Source organism: Erpetoichthys calabaricus, chromosome 1 (genome assembly GCF_900747795.2).
Source record: "Erpetoichthys calabaricus chromosome 1, fErpCal1.3, whole genome shotgun sequence".
Lineage (NCBI taxonomy): Eukaryota > Metazoa > Chordata > Cladistia > Polypteriformes > Polypteridae > Erpetoichthys > Erpetoichthys calabaricus.
Window position 1 is genome coordinate 318,536,702 of NC_041394.2, and position 22,055 is coordinate 318,558,756.

A 22,055-nucleotide genomic window follows, 5' to 3' on the forward strand; every position below is an offset into this window, starting at 1 on the left:
GCTGTGTCGGCACCCTAAAATATGTGTGCTTTGCTGACATCCCTTCAGTCAGGTGAACACACATGATAAGGTTTCTAGAGGGACAGAGTGAGGCAAACAAGTGCCACCAAACCAGTGTATATGTGCCAGAGAGTACAGCTGAGAAACTGTGGATAATCATAATTAGGTCTTGCCATTTTTACACACTTGTTACGATACATAAGATTCCCAAATCTATTAGATTTTTGAGGGATTACAGAAAGTGTCAGAGGTGTTTTAATCATTGAATGTTCTGTTATGACTGTAGCATAATATCCCCACAAGATTGCTTGTATACACAAAGGGCAGATGAAGATTCTTTATAAATAAAATATTTATTTCACAAACAATGCTCCTCTTGTCAAAAATAGGCAATCCCAAAGCAAACAAGTCCAAAAAACACAAATCTAGCAAGGATGGTCAAAAATCAGAGAATACTGGTCACAAATCCAGGAAATCAATGAAAAAAGCACAATAATCAACGAAACTCACCAAAACCAGGCAATGCATTCAAATGAACTACAAGGGGCTGCCTTGTTTTTCCAGCCTTTATAGGACTGAAGGCAGCCCCGCCTCTTGGGGAATCACCCACAAGACACATGAAACATAGCTAAACATACATAGTCACATGAGAAACTTAATGATGGATAATATTAACATAAACAAAAAAAATAACAAAAAAACATAAAAAGGGAATTTGAAACCCAGTTGAAACATAACAAGTTGGTCTTTGGTCAGCTGGTGACAGACGTATCCCAATGAGAGGTCAAAGACTGCACTCAGAATTTCTCTATTAGATGACTTGTATATCTGTAGTACTAGGGTGTTGTACCGTGTTAGCCATTATGAATGTAGAGAAAAGCCAAGCAAAATGACACCTTTTATTGGCTAACTAAAAAGATTACAATATGCAAGCTTTCGAGGCAACTCAGGCCCCTTCTTCAGGCAAGATGTAATACAGAAACTGGAGTTCCCTGTGTTTATATACACACTCTAGGAGAATAAACAACATTGGTAAATATTTAAATGAGAAATTTTAAATGTAAAAAATTAATAGATTCATTCAGGCTATCGTTAATTTAACAGGAGAGAAAAGAACAATGTATTGTCAAGATCTCTGGATAAGATAACTGTCCAACAAAGTCTTTTGAAGTTTGTAATGAGTTTTTTCAAAACAATGTGGGTCTGTAGACAGGTTGTCTGTCATTCTGAGAGATGTAAACAATCCTCATATCTGGCCATAAAACTCTTGTCTTTATTCAATCCATGTTGTAAAGTATTAAATTTTAGCATGAGTTTAACTTCCCATTCTTTTCTCTCTTGCTGTGTTTTGAAGTTGCCCATAAGCACTGTGACCTTAAAGTCCTTCTCACAGTGTCCATGGCTGTTGAAGTGGGCCACCACAGGAACATCTGTGTTGCCATGTTTAATGTGGAACCTGTGTAAATTCATTCTCTGGCGGAGTGTTTGTCCAGTTTCTCCCACATAGAGTGCAGTGTCAGGACATTTCATGCAGAAAATTAGGTAGACTACATTAGATGATCTGCAGGACAATGATCCCTTTATGCGATGTTCAAGTCGGCAGTGTGGTATAACTATACGGTCTGTATCATAGATGTGGGCACATGTTTTGCATCTTTTCTGTAGGCATGGAGATGTGCCATTTTCTGTTGGTTCACTTAGGGAGCCTCGGACAATTAGTTGTTGAAGGTTTGGTGGTTGTCTGTATGCCAGGAGGGGAGGTTCAGGAAATACATTTTTCAGTGTTTGGTCATTGTTTAGTATTGGCTGAAGTTCTTTTATAATTTTTCGAAGTGTTTCAAGATGTGGGTTGTAGGTGACAACAAGGGGGATGCGATCCTTGTTGTGTTTGTTTTTATATTCCAGAAGGTTGTCTCTGGGTATGGCAGTAGCTCTTCTTATTTGAGTGTCTGTTGTTTTCGGGGTGTAACCCTGTCTGATGAAATCTTGTCTGAGCTCCTGCAGTTGTTGATCCCGGTCTGTCGGGTCTGAACAAATACGATTGTACCGTATTGTTTGGCTGAAAATAATGGAGCGCCTTATATGCTTGGGGTGGAAGCTATCACTTTTCAGGTAGGTCCGTCTCTCTGTCGGTTTGTGAAAAACAGAAGTTACAAGGGTGTTGTCTTTCAGTTGAACGGTGGTGTCAAGGAAGCTGACTTCTGTTTTTGAGTAATTCAGCTTCAGCTTTATGTTGGGGTGAAAACAATTATATTCATTATGAAAATGGAGGAGGTCCTTTTCACTGGCAGTCCAGATTATGAAGATGTCATCTATGTAACGGAAATACAACATTGGTTTTACGATGCACATTGACATGAAATCTTCCTCCAATTTTGCCATAAAAAGATTTGCATAGTGAGGTGCAAACCGACAGCCCATTACAGTAGATGAGAAACCTTTGGAATGGGCTACGTCTGTTTGTGATGCTAATTACCCCTGCTGCTTCTCTCTGGACGTTTCCTGATGAATTTTAATCCATCTTTGAACAACATTAGAGGACAGACGCTGCAAGGAACAGGTGTTAGATTTTACACACAGGAAGAAGTCCCTTAGTGACTATATTGTAACTGTTAAAACAATTGTCACAGATTTGAGTTGGAAGGAATTGACTTTAGTTTCTGTGTCATTAAGAGTCATTCTGATGAAATAAGAGGAGCTTGCCAGCCAAGATACAGGTGAATCTTTTGTTGAGGGTATTAGTAGGCACTAGACTTAATGAGCATAGAGAGAAAATCATCTACGCCTTCAGTCATCAATTTAAACTGTGGGCCCAAAAAAGCACTTGAACCTGTAGAATTGGGTGAAATAAGCAGTAGCTGACAAGAACACAAATGTTGAGTACAAGAAAATGAAGTCCTTATATTGGTGGCTATGGTGACATAGTGGCCTCACGTCATATGCTGCAGTGGAAATTTCGCAAAAGAGAGAAGAGCATTCACTCTATCAAGCCGCACTTTTATAAATATACCATCACAAGCAGATTTCAGTCAAACCATTTAAAGATTCAAGCTACTGCTGCTGTTAAACCTGACTGCAACACCTCAGGGCAGTTACCTAGTCAGGGGACACACTACAAAAGAAACTAAGAACAACTAATCAGTGATTGAAACTGAACAGCTTAAACAAAACAGAGAAAACACAATGTAAAGGATGGTGCACCTGGGTGAGCATCCCGGCTGGGATAGGGAGTGGTTCCCTACCTGGAAAAAAGGACAGCCCATTGCAAGCTTAGGAGGAAAGACAGCGTGTTCCCTGCCTTAGCCAGGAAGATGGCAGAAGATGCCAGTTTGGAACTTGGCATGCTGGCCTCCCGATGGGGACAGAACAGGAAACAATACTCAGCCTGGGAGGCCCGTGTGATTGAAGGTCCAGGGGAGACAACAAGTCAGGGCTACAAGCTCCCCCAATACATTAGGTGGCAGCATCTCTGGGTGGCACTACCTGTATGGACACCCACAAGACATGCGGTGAACTGTAGTCCCATGGGGCAGCCTTGTTGGGCCACCAGAGAGTGCTGTGAGGGTTTGTGATTTTCTACTCTCAGGGACTTCTGCTTGTCCCAGAAGTGCTTCCATCGGGCTATACCCTAGCACCGGAAGTACTCCCGAGTCTAAGATAAAAGAAACTACTTGACCTCAGGCTAGCTGGAGTCAGGAGAGGAGCTGGACAACACTCACTTGGGAGGAGTGAAAGAATAAGAGAAGAGAGAAAGAGGGATAAGAGAATATTTGTGGAGACCCAACATATAAGATCCTTATTGCAAGATACGTTGGTTAATAAACCTGTTTTATTTGAACCTGGGACTTGTGTAGTTTGGTTGTGTTTGGGGTGCTGCAACACCCCCTATTGGTCACAACATAAAAAAGCTACAAAACCCCACAACAAACACAAGATTGGATCATCAAAGCAAATAAGCACGGCAGACAGATACCTGATACAAAAGCTACAATTCTCCTTTGGAATGATGACAACACTGGCCTAGTATGTTTCAGTAGCTTAAGCCACTAAATACTGTCCAGCAAGCTAAAACTGACCACTATAGCTGTAATTATTATTGAATTATCAGACACTAAATCCAATATGCTAAAACAGAGCTAGTATAACGCGTCACAGGTATTTGTTGCCTCTTCTGTTGAACTTTGAGATGTAAAACCCTTGCAGTTACACTGCAACTGTAAGACTGAACTGCTAGCCAGTGGAGGAGAACTAGACAGATTCTCCATCATGTTGCACTTAAAATGTCTTAATCCAAAGCTAGTTAGTAATGTAAATGTGGCCCCCATGCAACACCCACTGTTGTCAAAATCAACTTCTTGTAGTTCGTTTTGAGCTCTTCACTTGTGATGGTCAATGTTGTACCCTTGTCCTGTAACACTAGTTCCTAAACAGTCCCTCAGACTGACATTTACTCCATTTTGTTGCTTTGTGACATGTAATCATTTGCGTGACACACTTACCTTAAATTAAGTTGTATTTAGTTGTTTTTTTTCTTTTACTTCGAAAAGGATAAAGCAGGCTGGATATGCTACATCACCTTTACCGTGGTAAATACTGCACATTATGAGGAAATTTGTCAAATACAACATTTTCAAGTAATGCACCATCTGTTGCCTTGAACCAGAAGATATAATTTGATGCTGTTGCAGTGAATAAAATGGATTACCACAAACACTTGACTGCTCTGAGCTAACTGTTACAGAGGGAAAGGACCAGCCAGTGATCTGATAATAATGATTAAAATGTTACAAAGTTACATCAAAATAGGCCAAGTATAACACTCCATCAGTTTACACTGAACCACTAAATCCAGATGGGTATAACTCACGGTCACCTCACTACCACCTTATCTCTAACTGTCATTACGTGGTCAGGCTCAATCACCTCAGTTAAAGTGGCAATTTAAAGGCCATGCACTACTAGGTGATGGATGTACAGTAAGCAAAATAAGTAAAAGACTATTCATGAATAGTTAGCAAGCACCAGTTCGCAAAATTAAACCTAACAGGAATGCAGGGGGGTTTAAGAACAGGAGCTAAGAAAAATGCAAGCCCAAGCGATAAAATAAAGCAGGCTCAGCAACTGTAAAAATCTACACAGCAGCAGAATAAATGACATAAATAATAAGATTTCATGTGTCGCCTGCTTTGCACATTGCACTTTAAGACTGGTATTAGGAGGACAGTGCATGCATACGCAGAAAACAAATGCTCGTTCCTTGGGGGTTTAATCTTTCGACATGGCTTCAATATTCGTTCTTTAGATAGCAAGTGCTCTTTTTGTACTGGAACAGTGCTCTTGTTTACTTTGGTCTGCACGTAATAATGAATGAATGAGTGAGGCAAGCAGAGCGAGAACAAACATTTCAATCAATCACATTTACAATGTCATTTTCTTTGATTAGCACGCTTCATGTTACTATGGCCTTAGCCTGAAAAATCCAAAATGTCAAAATAAGAACAAGCATGAAGAATGTGCATAACAAGCCATCATAAACTCTGCTGTGGTAAACTTGTCTTAACAGACGACAGACGCATTGACCTGCACACACAAAACCAGATAAGACAATAAGGCAGAAACTTATCTTAAACGTATCTTAAAAAGCTCTGGTTACATGTACAAGTATGCTTCTGATGTTCTGCTTTGGCAAAATTCTCCAATGTCATTATGCGTTAAAAAAAAAAAAAAAAAAAAAGTCATCGTCAGCTTCCCTGAATCTGAAACCAAACGTGTTTTATAAATACATTTAGTCTTTCATTTCCTCTCAAGTAAATAACATGAATCCCTTTTTGCATCTTCAACCTGAGCCTTCCGATAGCATGGACACTGACCACTGAGTCACCTGTTCATGTTGTTTCAAAATATCTGTAACATATAACTGAATTGAAACTAAATCAACACTTTATTAATGTGTTTCTGTCACTGGATTGCATGCAGCACACATTTTTTTGCTTGGTTGTATGATTGAGCTCTGCAAACAACTGGCATTCCAGTATGTGTGCTTCCTGCCTTACAGTTGCACCCAGTGCTGCTGGGATAATAATAACATGGATATTTTTACTTTTATAAAATAAGTATTGTGTTAGGATACTTGTTATTGTAACAAGTTACTCATTGCTTGTTATGTGTTACCCCATTGCTCTGGAGATTGTGTTGCTAAGCTTAGTCCTGCACGTTCAGCTCTTCAACATAAATACATGTATAGCAATTTCTGAAATACTGAAACAGATTATTTCAACAAGGAGAAGAAATAATGTGATTTCACAAGCATCTGCCTCTGGAAATTTATCTTATGGATAATTCTACCTGTGGCTTCTCAAAGCGCATGCAAAACTAACAAATGTACCGGCTAACAGAGTGCAACGGACATGCGCAGACTGCAAAAGGATTAATTGTAACCAGGTTTGACGTGGCCAAATAACTGGGCTAAACGTGAAGATACCCACATGTGTTAATCAGGTTTCTCAGAGTCCAAGAACAGTTCTTTTCTAACCAGAATAAGGGAATACATGGCCTTTAAGAAATAAAGGTTTCAGTGAATAACCGGGTTATTAATGCGCACGTAAGTGTATGTGCATTACACTGTGTCAGTGAGGGACATCCTTATTGTGAAATTTTAAGTTAAACTTAAAAAGCCAAATTTCCCCTTGGGACAAAGAAAGAAAGAAAGAAAGAAAGAAAGAAAGAAAGAAAGAAAGAAAGAAAGAAAGAAAGAAAGAAAGAAAGAAAGAAAGAAAGAAAGAAAGATAGAGTGCATCCGGGAAGTATTCACAGCGCATCACTTTTTCCACACAGCCTTATTCTAAAATGGATTAAATTCATTTTTTCCCTCATAATTCTACACACAACACCCCATAATGACAACGTGAAAAAACTCTGAGGTTTTTGCAAATTTATTAAAAATAAAAAAACTGAGAAAACCCATGTACATAAGTATTCACAGCCTTTGCTCAATACTTTGTCGATGCACCTTTGGCAGCAATTACAGCCTCAAGTCTTTATGAATATGATGCCACAAGCTTGGCACACCTATCCTTGGCCAGTTTCGCCCATTCCTCTTTGCAGCACCTCTCAATCTCCATCAGGTTGGATGGGAAGCGTCGGTGCACAGCCATTTTAAGATCTCTCCAGAGATGTTCAATCGGATTCAAGTCTAGGCTCTGGCTGGGCCACTCAAGGACATTCACAGAGTTGTCCTGAAGCTACTCCTTTGATATCTTGGCTGTGTGCTTAGGGTCGTTGTCCTGCTGAAAGATGAACCATCACCCCAGTCTGAGGTCAAGAGCGCTCTGGAGCAGGTTTTCATCCAGGATGTCTCTGTACATTGCTGCAGTCATCTTTCCCTTTATCCTGATTAGTCTCCCAGTTCCTGCCGCTGAAAAACATCCCCACAGCATGATGCTGCCACCACCATGCTTCACTGTAGGGATGGTATTGGCCTGGTGATGAGCGGTACCTGGTTTCCTCCAAACGTGACGCCTGACATTCACACCAAAAAGTTCAATCTTTGTCTCATCAGACCAGAGAATTTTCTTTCTCATGGTCTGAGAGTTCTTCAGGTGCCTTTTGGCAAACTCCAGGCGGGCTGCCATGTGCCTTTTACTAAGGAGTGGCTTCTGTCTGGCCACTCTACCATACAGGCCTAATTGGTGGATTGCTGCAGAGATGGTTGTCCTTCTGGAAGGTTCTCCTCTCTCCACAGACCACCTCTGGAGCTCTGACAGAGTGACCATCGGGTTCTTGGTCACCTCCCTGACTAAGGCCCTTCTCCCCTGATCGCTCAGTTTAGATGGCTGGCCAGCTCTAGGAAGAGTCCTGGTGGTTTCGAACTTCTTCCACTTACGGATGATGGAGGCCACTGTGCTCATTGGGACCTTCAAAGCAGCAGAAATTTTTCTGTAACCTTCCCCAGATTTGTGCCTCGAGACAATCCTGTCTCGGAGGTCTACAGACAATTCCTTTGACGTCATGCTTGGTTTGTGCTCTGACATGAACTGTCAACTGTGGGACCTTATATAGACAGGTGTGTGCCTTTCCAAGTCATGTCCAGTCAACTGAATTTACCACAGGTGGACTCCAATTAAGCTGCAGAAACATCTCAAGGATGATCAGGGGAAACAGGATGCACCTGAGCTCAATTTTGAGCTTCACGGCAAAGGCTGTGAATACTTATGTACATGTGATTTCTCAATTTTTTTATTTTTAATAAATTTGCAAAAACCGCAAGTAAACTTTTTTCACATTGTCATTATGGGGTGTTGTGTGTAGAATTCTGAGGAAAAAAATGAATTTAATCCATTTCGAAATAAGGCTGTAACATAACAAAATGTGGAAAAAGTGATGCGCTGTGAATACTTTCCGAATTCACTGTAGATAGATAGATAGATAGATAGATAGATAGATAGATAGATAGATAGATAGATAGATAGTTCATTCATTCTATCTATCTATCTATCGATCTATCTACAGTATCTATCTATTAGGGCTGCACGATAACAGAAAAAATGATTATCACGATTATTTTGCTCAAAATTTTTATCACGATTAATAATGACGATTATTCCTTTGGTAAATGAAGTCTGTGACCAAAGCAGTGTAGCATCGGCCAGTTATTCACAGATGCTGCCCTAATCATATTAGCTGCGTTGGCCGTTGTGATGCACATAAGTCTTTCTTCCACCAAGCCCCAAGCGGACATCGCTTCTTTGAGGCCCACTGCAATAAACTCCGCTGTATGGTCTTGTGGGAAAAACGAAGTTTGCAAAAGCTTGCTTTTCATCTGAAACTCGCTGTCAATAAAATGAACTGTCAAGCTCAAATACGGTTCCGCAGTTCTGCTTGACCATAAGTCGGTCATGGCAGCAAAATATTCAAGGCTGAGCCTGAGAATTTCTCTTTCTATTTCTTTTCGGCATTTCGCATACAGCGAGGGCAGCGCAACATTGGAAAAATGGTTGCGTGAGGGAATGCTATATCTTTTATCAAGTGTTGCGATCATTTTTTTAAACCCCTCACTGCTCACGGTGGTTATTGGACACATATCCTTGGCTATATGGTACGTGATCGCCTCTGTTATTTCCCGGTGTCTTTGCGAGCTAGGCAGATATGGTATTGCGTTGAACAATGTCCCTGATATTGTTGTCTGTGTTGTGGATGGCTGGTAATTTTTTGTTGTTGCTGTTTGTGCCTTCAGTCGTTGAAATTCTTGATAGTGTACTTTGTGGTGGCTTTTAAGGTGGTTGATGAGGTTTATTGTGTTACCTTGGGACGTTTGGACGGAACAGGAGCAAAGTTTGCACAAGACTCGTACCTGATCAACATCACATTCCTCGAAATCGAAATAGTTCCAGACAACTGAGTATGACCCCTTTTTAGGAACTAACGATCGCACTTCTGCACCTTCCTCACGTTGCTCCGCCATCATATGTTTATTCTGACTGACTGTTATTGCTGCTATTGACTTCTACTGCTTCAGAAAGCGCTTGCAATCTAGACGCAGTAACGTCATAGTGACGCAGTCCAATCCGTAAACTCAGCCCATAAAAAACAGTTTGGTCTTTATACTGTAAAATCGCGACGATATTTATTAACTGATCGTGGGTCATAAATATCATTATCATGAGGGAAAAAAAGATTAATCGTGCAGCCCTACTATCTATCATATCTTGCATTTTCATATCTATCTAGAAAAATAAAAGCCTGTGGGTTTGCAGTCCTGAGGTCAACAAAATATGTTAAAGATATTAGCACTAGGTAGCCTCAAGGCCACCATTCACTTTTCTGTTATATATTTTGATTACAGTATGTAGTGTTTTTTGTAGCGTTTTCTATAAATGAATTTATGTTACATTTATTTTTCATTTTAGTATGAAAAGCAAAATATAAAAGGAAAAGATTGCCTCAGATTTCTGGCAGGAAACCACTATGGTACAATTCACAATAATAAATAAAACCATGAATCAGGTTTAAATTAGAAAATCTTTAACATCAAAGATCCTACTGCTGGGGAACTATGGCAAATAAAAAGAGCAAAAAAAAACTATTATGACTAATTTCGGGTTTGTGAGCATCTTGTGTATCCTGTCCCAGCTTTAGAAATCTCCCCCATACCCCAAGTGAAGATGACAGAAGTGCAACAAAAGGGCCAAGTGAAGTGTGCATCCAACTGGCTGAGCTGATTACATCCGCCAAGCCTTCCTTGCATCCTATTAAATGCTGAACAATTTTTGGTACGTAATCAAGCTCTCAAGATTCATTCTAAGAGATTTCAATTACATTAGGTCGTCTAATTCTGTGAAATTATGAGCAAGCAGGATAGAAAGAAACAGAGGGAGAGAGAAAGACAGGCAGTGAAAAACAGATAAATAGCAGGATCTGCCAGTCAGGATCTGGGAATGACTCCAGGATCATGGTATTGGTTACAGCTCATCAGCTAGCCCAGAAGTTGTTGTGTTTTCTACTAACTTTTTCAGATCATATCATAATATTTGTTGACATGTTTGTTCACATGGGTATTTTACAGACATATCCAGGGATTTATTATTTGCAGATCATTTACATGATCACAAACTGGATACACTAAAAACTGCTTTGGTTGAAAGAAATTCACGATGGGCATTAGAAAAGATTAAATTATATCATTTGCTTCACTATAGCTTATTAAAAGTTAAACTTTCAATCGCTCTTTTTTCAATCAGGCCTTTCTTCAAAGAGAAAGTAATTTCTTATGACTATCCCCATAAAGTATGCTGTACCTTTTGTGTGACTTATATTAATAAAGTGCTTGTTGGTATGAGCCATAATGTTAGCTAAGCCCAATGCAAATATTCAGGGAGATTAATTTTTCTTTCTGTCACAGTGTTACGCACGGACACGAAGAGCTGAGTCAACGTTCAAGTAAAACAGGTGCAGGCACAGCTGCCACCTATGAGCGATAATGTAAATGGCATTCTGTGTATTATGCAAAAACAGGCCATTCAACACACTCAGCTTAGCATAGCCTGCCAGTATCCCTACCATCTATCAAGGTAGAAAAAGCTGGTTAGAGACAGCCATAAATATTTATGTTGTACATGATGTCAGCATCTCACTAGAGGATGTTCTGATTTGTTTTATTTAATTATTTCTGTTATTGTCTGTCAGAATCTCATTTGAGAAGTTCTTGATTCATTTCAGTTCATTTCTGGACTAATTGGCATTATTATATTTGTTTTTACAGGTTTTTAGATTATGTATTGGGTGTCCCCATTTTGGTTATCATTTGTCCTTGGGTGCCAATGTTTTATAAGTTGTTTTTTGCAGGCACTGCCTTGTTGATGCTGGCAACAACACATGTGTGCTGGTCATCATGCTATAACTTTGCCTTAAAACAAGGAAACAACCTCACAATTGTAAATGGCAATAGTGCTTTGAATTAAAAAAAGAAATAGTAGGATTTCATTGGGTATACAGTAGTTATAGGAAGGAATTTAGACAATGGATTTTGACACATGATTTGATTTTGTTAACCTAATCTAGTTGATTTTGGTTACTCTTTTGAATCACACCTTACCTGAAGACATTTCTGCATCACCATTATAAAACATCTTACCATGAAAACTGCTAGAATACTTGAACGCCATTTTCAAAATTAAATGAAGACAGATGCAAGATGAAATGAGTCAAGGGTATTCTTATTGAGTGTAATGCTATAGATTGGCACATATTTTGAAATCAATAATACATGGGCAAAAGTCCTTATACTAACTTAGACCTGTTGCTCATAACTATTTTACAAACTTCAATTTGCATTTATTAGGAGCTTTTTGGAGATTTAGGACATTATGAGCTGGGTGCTGGAATCTTATATAGAAAAAAGAAAGTGACATCACAATGTTTCATGCTTATATCTCATGACCAGTAGCAATAAGCAACATGGCTGCGAACATGACAAGGCCATACCAGATTAATTGTGCCTCCTACCTACATCCACTTTTATAACTTTAAGACATTAATTTTCCTCTCTTTTACTTGAAGACCTTTGTTGTTATACGATTAGTTAATTGTGTCAGTGTGTTAAATTAGTTGATGCATGAAAACTATTCGTCTCTAGAAATGTTAGTTATTGGAAGCAATGATGCTGACAGCAGTAACATTCTGCCATTCATTAAGTCGTTTGGAATAACCATTAATTTTACTGAATCAGTACTTTTCACTACATTCATAATGGCTAACACGGTACAACATCCTAGTACTACTGAATCAGTATGTAATTTAATTGCTATTTTTGACACTAGCGTATCATTTAAAACACACATTACAAAACTACCCAAAACTTTTTTTTCTAACGTAAAAATGTTGATTGAGATGTTTTCTAAATATGCAATATATTGTGAAATCAATTTGTGCATTTTTTGCTAGTAGGGCTGACTACTGCAATGCGTTCACTGGCTGTTCTAATTGGTCTTTAAGCAGCTTTTAGTTAATTCAAAATGCTGCTGCAAGAATTACTACAAGAAGAAGAAAATATAACATATAACTCCAGTTTTTAAGTCCTTACATTGGATCCCAGTTAAGCTTAGAGCTGTTTTCAGAATCCTCCTTTTAACATATAAAGCCTTAACTGGCCAATTCCCTGCTTACTTATTGGAGCTTATCATTACTTACAACCCTGAGCGCACAATTAAAATTTCAAGAAGCATACTTAAGATTCCAAGTATTAACAAAATACCAGTGGGAGGTTGAGCTCTAAGTTATAGGGCCACAAAGCTGTGGAATGATCTGTCAACTAATATAAGAGAAACACCTTCAGCCTCAGCTTTTAAATCCATGCTGAAGACTCACTACTTTAGTCTAGCATACCCTGACTAGAGCAGCTGATAATCTGTGTATACTGTATTTCTGTTTGCTAGTCATTTGTACAGAAATATAAGTAATGCACTTTTTATAAACTGTTACTAACCCTCCTCTTGTCCTTTTCTCTTCTTGATATGGCATTTGGAACTACTGATCTATTGCCAAGTTGCTCTCCAGTGGATAGAAAAGTCTTCCCAGATAAAAGAGGATTGGAATCATCGGAGGGAAAGATTCTCTCAAACGGCGAACACAGACTCCACTATAGAAAACCCAGGAGCGGGTAGGCAGCCAGTTGGCAAAGATCTCCAGGACTCTGATTTTGTCTTTGACTTTCTCTTGTATGTTTTCAATCTCCATCGTTGTCAACAGTTTCTTAATTAATTAATGGTAATAGTGTTGCTTTCCATTTATATTTAATCGTTTTTTGTCTTGTTCTCTGTGTGTTTTAACAAATCTATATTTTTGTGTATACTATTTCTGTACTAAGAAATTAGTATAACCTATACTTGTATTCTGACTGAGAAATGTTCATAGTGCTCTAAGCTTGCACTCAATTAAGAGCGCTATACAAGATACAAGTTACAATATGGGATCATCAGTGAACAAAAAGGAAAACCAAAATGATGATACAGTGACATCAAAAACAAATAAATAATATCAGGAAAGACAAAGCCACAATTTAAGTTGGTGTGAAAACTTTTTTATAAACTTTCAAAATAAATCAGCTACTACTGATTCTGCTGACAGAAGCTAACATTTTTTGACTCTGACGTTTGGTAATTGTGTTTAGCTTTGTTGCACAATGTTTTTGATCCTGAAAACAACTTCTAGTACTTTATTTTTTGACTACTCCTTTGCTCATTTGTCTTCTGGTCCAATCTAAAAACATCATTTAAAGGCCAAGCTTTTTATTTCCATCTCAGACACAATAAAAACAAGTCTACAATTCTACTGTAGTCTCCTGACATGGACCAAGCATAACTAATACAGTACGACTCTGCACAATTTTCTCCAATCCACTGGTAGCTCTGCTGCACACCTTCCAAAGCATATGACTGCAACACCCAAGATCAACTACCAGACACCCAAGGCCCACTAACACTGGCGTTTTTTTTTTTCTTTTACGATTCTACAGTCTCATCGAATGCTCATGTAGCCGTGTTGCTCATACTACATTGTCATCCTGTCATTTGACTCCCACATTCCATCTGTTCATTATAATTTGCATATGGCTCTTCAAAGTATGTTTCGTAATAAGCTATCTTGTTTTCAGAAATTTCATATTTTATTTTTTGCACTTTGAACAGTAGTCTTGTATGGAGCACTGTGATATAAAGTGCGTTTTACAAAACAAAGACTAATTAAATATAACAAAAGTCTGCATGAGGCAGTCACCATGTTGTTAAAGCCGAACAGTGAGAAGATAGGGCACATTGGAGAAAGCCACAGATATCTATAAATGCAAAAGATGTTTGTAAGGACCAGCCACAGCCATCTGCATATTACAGCTACAGACCTACAGATATTACAGCTTAAAAACCTTAATATTTATAATAAAGGCTGTGTACATACATACAAAGGCAGTAGCATACATCTTTATAAAGCCGACATGTCAGAGTCATCCACAGATTTGTAATGTTTATCACTTGTGGGCTATGGCAGCTCCACCAAAGCCCTGAATCAACTACTGTTGGTACCAGGAAACACACTAAAAGATTCAGTACAAATCTGACTCAGTACAGAGAAAGCTTCTGGAAGTCTGTGATTAATGGATTGTCAGTATGCCGAAAAGACATTAGCCACAAGCTGCACTTCATAAGACTCTGTAAGATGAAGTTCTACTGTATTTCTGACTCATTTGGCATTGGAATATAAGGTAGCTTGAGCACCAAGGTAAAGGTGAGCAGTGGACAGGAGCACAGACAGATGTAGACGTTTATGTTGCACAGTTCTGATCAGCGCTGTCTTCTTCTTTCGGTAACACTGTGGCTGTGTTATGCTTGGGTGGAATGTAATGATCAATACAGCTACAAAACTGCTTACAAGCAGGAATCTACATAAGAAACAGCATCTATCAACAAACCTTGGAAATGCTGATTCATTTACTGGCCATCAGAGTCTAATTGAAAGCACTGGCGTCTGCAAAGTCTCCTCCCCAGAGAGCAAGCGAGAAGGAGAGACCATAACAGACTGGAAATTCAACTGCTTTCTGAGATAGCTGCTTGAAGAGTGATTTTAAATATGGGCAACTTCAATTTTTCCATCTACTTTATTATCACTGGAGTTAAAAAAAAAACAAAAAAAAAACTAAAACAATAATGGGGACATGTCGGGTGTACAGACTGGTGCAATAACTACAATCAGACTCCACTCCTTTCAATATGTACATCATGTCTGTGCTGCAAAACTGTCCAAAAATGATGTGCTTTCTAACTTTCTTCTCCTCAGGTCACTATCTAACCAACTGTTACCACCACCAAGTCTATGCTCTATCCCCTTATCCTGTATGTGCTGTACCATCTACCGGGACCTCTTTTTCAGGTTTCTCCTTCCACTGTCTGACTTTCATGCAGCTGAACAGCCCCATTCACTTGCTTCTAGTCTGGAACTCCTTTTTACTACTCACCCTTCTCCATCTACCTAATAATTCCTTCCAAATAACCTCTGGTCCCATCCACAATTGATTTCTACCAGAGTGACACCCTGCTGCCTGTCCTTGACCAGAATTGTTTTGGCTCTCTCCCTGGCAGAACTGTGGCCCCATTTCCTCGGTGTCAGCTCCATCCATCAGCTAATGCCTCACCTGAGCTACTTTAAAGCTCCATCTCCTGGCTGATTCACTCCCAAAAACTGGCACAGTACAAAACTTTCAGCTGAGCACTTCAGTCTTTTTTTTTTTTTTTTTTTATAATTCTTAACATTGATTCTGATTTTTTTCTACAGTAAATAAAGATTTTGTATGGTGTTTTCATCTCCCTGATCAGCCCAATTTTTTTTTTTTAGTTTTTTCATTTCTTCACTCTGACGGCAAACCAGTGAGTAATGGATGCTGATCTGTTAAAAAATCCTTAAGAATCTACACCTGCTCATAAGTAGCTGAATGTGTGTCACTCAAAAAAAACTCTAAAACAATAAAGATGTAATGAACGTAAATTAAGTTATTAAGACAATGGAAAATCAATAATCCATTAGCCTGTCAGTTGTTAACCCATTAGGGGAAGATGCAATGCATTATTAAATAATGAACCGGTCAATCCTTCCTGCTATGAAGCAGACTAGAAGGCATCTTTACAGCATTAATTTGTTTTCTTAATTTATTTCTGTTTTACTGGAGTCATGGAGGCCACCGTTCATCATGGTAATATGATGTGCAGGTTGAAGCTGCACTTTCAATAGGATACCATTATCCTAAGACAACCAACAACACAGAAATGGCTGTTCTGAAGTTCTGGGATCCTTGAATATATTGTGTGTCACTGGGTTTAACGAGGCAATGAAATCATTTCAGGTTCCTGTTCACTGTTTGAAGAAAGTTTTCCAGGCAATCAAAACTTTGGTTTTCAGTTTTATCAGGAGGAAGAAGAGAACAACACAGAATCTACTACAGAAGATGGAACCTCTTTCCATCAACTTGCTAAGAATATGACATCAATGTGTTTTTATTTTTAAGATTGTATTTATAAAAGAGAAATCCACAAAGCACACAAAATAGAAATTCTGCATTTAAACTTAAATACACATTATACTGAATTTGTGTTTCCACAGCCAGACTGCTGCCTCCAAAAGTGTTCATGGATGAGCAGCATGGTGGCAGAGTGGTTACTACTGCTGATTCACTGTACATCTGTATGTGGAGTTTAAATGTTTGTGTGGGGTCTTCTCCAGATTTTCTACATCCCATAGACATGCAGTTTACATTAACTGGAAATTTGACACTAGTTTGGTACTAGTAAGTGTGTGTTACAACAGAATGAACTTTCAAATGCTGGCTCCTACTTTCTTCATGATGCTATCAAGATAAGCTGTGGGTCTCCATAACCTTGTATTTTACTAGGCAGATTGAAAAAATGATTGTATGGCAGAGAATCTATGAATGCTAGTCTCAGAGCAGAGTTCTGAGCTATAAACAAATTTTATTTAGATGAACTTCTACAATTCAAAGGCTGATTTGAATAGAAAATGAAGGAACTAAAGGGTCTCAGTTCTCTTTAGGCATATGATTGATATCCAGTCCAGCAATACAAGATACAGTATACTGAAATTTAATTTGGTATTTACAAGAATGCTTTTCTCATTTTCATTTGTAGTACTAGGGTGTTGTACCGTGTTAGCCATTATGAATGTAGAGAAAAGCCAAGCAAAATGACACCTTTTATTGGCTAACTAAAAAGATTACAATATGCAAGCTTTTGAGGCAACTCAGGCCCCTTCTGTAGGCAAGATCTTGCCTAAAAAAGGGGCCTGAGTTGCCTCAAAAGCTTGCATATTGTAATCTTTTTAGTTAGCCAATAAAAGGTGTCATTTTCATTTGAAAGCAGCAAACAATGTTTACTTCATGAGGAGATGATGGAGGTTCTCACACTGCTAAGCAATGAATGTAGGCATGAGTCGTTACAAAGGTTTTGCTAATTGTTAAGTTCCATTCACTTTACTATCATGCAAAATATGTTTCCTCAGATTAAAGTTCTTAGTTTAGAAAATTCTGACTCAAGAAAACTCCATGTATTTGTTTATATTAAAGAATTTTTAAGTGTGTGTTTTTATTTTTAAACATCAATTACCAAATGAAATTATCTTCTCCCCATTCTTTTGAAAAATTGAACTATGTGCATGTTAGTAACACAGAAAGCACAAACTTTGTTTGCCTATCTAATCAGGGAGACACCATTAGAGCATTAGAACAATCTAAACGAGAACAGGCCATTCAGCCCAATGAAGCTCACCAGTCCCTGTAGCCCTGGAAAATTTCAGTGGTGGAATTAGGTACAAGGACTCAAATGTACATTTTTGTCTTCATTAAATAGCTAGGATGTTGTAATCCTGACAATAACATTTAAAATTAAAAATTAAAATGTATTTACTGAGTAAAGAGGTAAAACCAACTTAAACTCATCTAGATAACAATATAAGAACATTAAGAGCATAGGCCAAGCTACATAATTTCTCAGTGATTGCATCAGAATAGTTTAAACACTTGGGGCCTCATGTATAAATGGTGCGTACGCACAAAAATGTTGCATACAAACATTTCCATGTTCATATCGTGATGTATAAAACCTAAACTTGGCGTAAAGCCATGCACATTTCCACGGTAGCTCATACCCTGGTGTACGCAAGTTCTCCGCTCTGTTTTGCAGACTGGCGGCACTTAGCGTCAAAGCAGTGCTACTGTTCCAGTGTGGTTTCCCTTTCTTTTTTAGATCCACATCCCTGATGTGGCTTTATAAATACACTGAAATTAACCGCATATTGTTTATTAGTTTAATGAATCTGATTGTAATTAACCTGTAACAATATAATGGTCCACAGAATGGTCAAACTATTCTAAATATAATAGCTGCTTTAGCATTGTTACTCTCACTGCACCTTCTTCTTCTTCTTCTTTCAGCTGCTCCTGTTAAGGGTTGCCACAGCGGATCATCTTTTTCTATATTACTCTCACTGCACCACTCTGAGTATTTATATCATTGTATCTGAGTGGGGAATCACAGCTGTACAGTAGCTGATCGGAAAGATAATTATCGGTATACAGCATCAAGCACACGCTGCTTCAGCCATGCTGTCTATTGAACTGCTCTCATATGGCAAACGCTTCAGAGCCTTTCCTGTACTGACCTCACAGTTCAGAAACAGTTTCATCCTAAGAACTCTAAATGCACTCAATCAGTCCATCAAGTGCTCCTTGTAGAACAGTTTATACTTATAAGTACAATTACCTCACTGTAAACTTGCGATACTAGTTATACTTTATAAAGCGCATATTTACATATGATGACGATATCATTTTTAAGATGAAATGCAGCAAAAGATGTTTATTATATTATATAGATAAAACTTTAACTTAATTTAAATAATCTATATTGTTCACGGATTGTTCCTGCCTCGCGCTGTATTCTTGCTGGGGCTGGAGCAACATGGGAAGGATAGATGGTTAGAATAATTAAACATGTACTACGAAGATATTTCAATGTTCCTTAAAAGTTTAGAAGAATCATTGTTCTAAGCTTACAGATGGCTTAACGTCTATTCCAGAGCTGATTGTGTGGCGATTGGGAATTTGGAGAAAGAAAAGTAAGGACAGGAATTGGGGGTTAGTACGTTTGAAAGAGACAGTACTGCTGCAATTAAGTATTTCATCGAAGGCCGTGCACAGCGCAGCAAGCATCTTGTGTGAAGCATGAACAATCACTGCGCCACCGTGTTCCCATGTTTAATAACATGCTTTAATCAAAAAAATGAAAATGATATCAAGTATACATCTCAGTATTTTAATTATTCAGACAGCTGTAATATCACGAATGTAATGGATTCTGTGTCCTTTCGGAGGAAGAGAAAGCCTGTTTAAGAAGCACGTAGTGATTCACACACATAGAGCACATAGAAGATCAAATACAAAATAAAGCATTTAACGTGCTACTTTAGTTACGATGGGATTTGAGAAACTAGTAAATTAAACGATTTTATGATGAAGTTTATGATGTTTTACTTTAATGACAAAATAAACTGTGATTAAAATGGAAATTTAGAGATTAAAGTTGACGTTTCGTGCTTTTTTTCCCCACTGTGTGCCTATTTTTTTTTTCTCTGTACCCTAATAAGCTTTCATATGACACTCAGACGGTTGGCAACAACTCACCTTTAAATGGCGACTTTGATATCTGACAACTTCTTTTTTATTTCGGGCACTGTGCGACTTTGTGAACTCCAACACTCTATGTCACTCAATCAACTTCCTTTTGTTGTTTATACCACTGTTTAAACCAACAAATAGTAAATTTTTACTTGCCTCCACTTGGTATTCGCTGAAATTCTTCTATTTCTCCCTGTGCTAAAGCCATTGCTGAGCTTAAGGGCTATTTATATTGATTTGCATATTCAAAGAGGCATAATTCTGGGAGGAGTTGGGGCGGGAAAGAAGGCGCGTGTGCGTGCATGTGTGTTACTTTTCACGCCGACCAGGATTTATGTAGCAGAAGAATGTGGGAGTTGGTGTTCGCACAGATTTATGCATCTGGATTTATTTGTGCGTAAGCACATTTCCACTTTTGTCTGTATGCTATGATATAGTGTGAATTCTTTGCACGGCGTTATGCATGAGGCCCCTGGAAATTTTTATTACAATAAAACAGAAATGTCTAATGAACATAATTTTAGTAGCATAATGAAAATGTTACATTTCGGCGTAGTCAGCAGGATATGCAATGTGGAGGGGGAGAGCGAGAGCTCAGTTGACATCATGAGGAAGTGTTCCACTTGCAGTGCTTAGAAGTAGTCCATGCCCATATGGACATGGAACTTCTCCTATTAGCTCACACTGTAAGGAGCTGCGTCTGAGCCAGATGTCGTAGGTTTGTGGCTGACCAAACACAGTTACCACAGTACAAAATGTGTGAAATGGGATGGCTTATGAGACGATTCCATGGCAAAACAAAGGTCTTAACAGGTGGTCCTTTCTCTAACTTACTTACCTCCTAAAGCTCCTGAACCATTTTTTAGAGCACCCCTAAATATATTAACAAATTCTTCTATAAGACTTTACACTCAACAATAAACTATTTTATCTGGAACTCAAAACAGCCACGTAATAAAAATGTAAATTTACAGAGTCTAAAGCTTTCATTTCTGTTACTAAGCTGAACATATTTCTACAATAAAACACTGAAAATTGCAAAAGTGCATGAATCTACTTGATTAGCCATGTAAAGGAAAGTTTTCTCAAAATCTTTTCTGCAAGCTTTTTTTTCTGTACTCCAGTCAGCACTCTGGTGGGATTACACAAAGGATTCCCATTGTTTTTTCATTCATTTCTTGCCATCAGAAGTCTTTCCTACAACCCCAGATTGCCATGTTGCTAATATTACCTTAGTGCTCATATCTCTGGGTCTTGGGGGAGGAACGATCTCCTCAATCTGTCAGTGGAGCAGGACAGTGACAGCAGTCTGTCGCTGAAGCTGCTCTTCTGTCTGGAGATGATACTATTAAGTGGATGCAGTGGATTCTCCATAATTGATAGGAGCCTGCTGAGCGCCCTTCGCTCTGCCACAGATGTTAAACTGTCCAGCTCCATGCCAACAATAGAGCTTGCCTTCCTCACCAGTTTACATAGATACAGATACATAGATACAGATAGATACATACAGATATTATATATATATATATATATATATATATATATATATATATATATATATATATATATATATATACAGTGATCCCTCGCTATATCGCGCTTCGCCTTTCGCGGCTTCACTCCATCGCGGATTTTATATGTAAGCATATTTAAATATATATCGCGGATTTTTCACTGCTTCGCGGGTTTCTGCGGACAATGGGTCTTTTAATTTCTGGCACATGCTTCCTCAGTTGGTTTGCCCAGTTGATTTCATACAAGGGACGCTATTGGCAGATGGCTGAGAAACTACCCAACTTACTTTCTCTCTCTCTCTCTCTCTCTTGCGCTGATGTAGGGGGGTGTGAGCAGGGGGGCTGTGTGCAGCTGCTTCCTGAAGGACATGCTGCACAGTGCTTCGCATAATTAAAAGCTCAAAGGGCACGTATTGATTTTTGACTTTGTTTTTCTGTGGCTCTCTCTCTGTCTCTTCCTGCTCCTGACAGAGGGGGTGTGAGCTGCCGCCTTCAACAGCTTTGTACCGGCGGTGCTTCGCATACTTAAAAGCCAAAAAGCCCTATTGATTTTTTTTTTGACTGCTTGCTTTGCACTCCTTTGAAAAGGAAGATATGTTTGCATTCTTTTAATTGTGAGACAGAACTGTCATCTCTGTCTTGTCATGGAGCACAGTTTAAACTTTTGAAAAAGAGACAAATGTTTGTTTGCAGTGTTTGAATAATGTTCCTGTCTCTCTACAACCTCCTGTGTTTCTGTGCAAATCTGTGACCCAAGCATGACATTCTAAAAATAACCATATAAACATATGGTTTGTACTTCGCGGATTTTCCTATTT

General features: G+C 38.6%; 1 protein-coding gene across 2 annotated transcripts in view; it reads right to left on the reverse strand.

The window, feature by feature from the left end:
* The window catches only part of si:dkey-97m3.1 (fatty acyl-CoA reductase 1), a 316,542-nt gene that overhangs the window by 71,560 nt on the left and 222,927 nt on the right, over nucleotides 1–22,055 (reverse strand). The gene's annotated exons all lie outside the window — the stretch shown is intronic.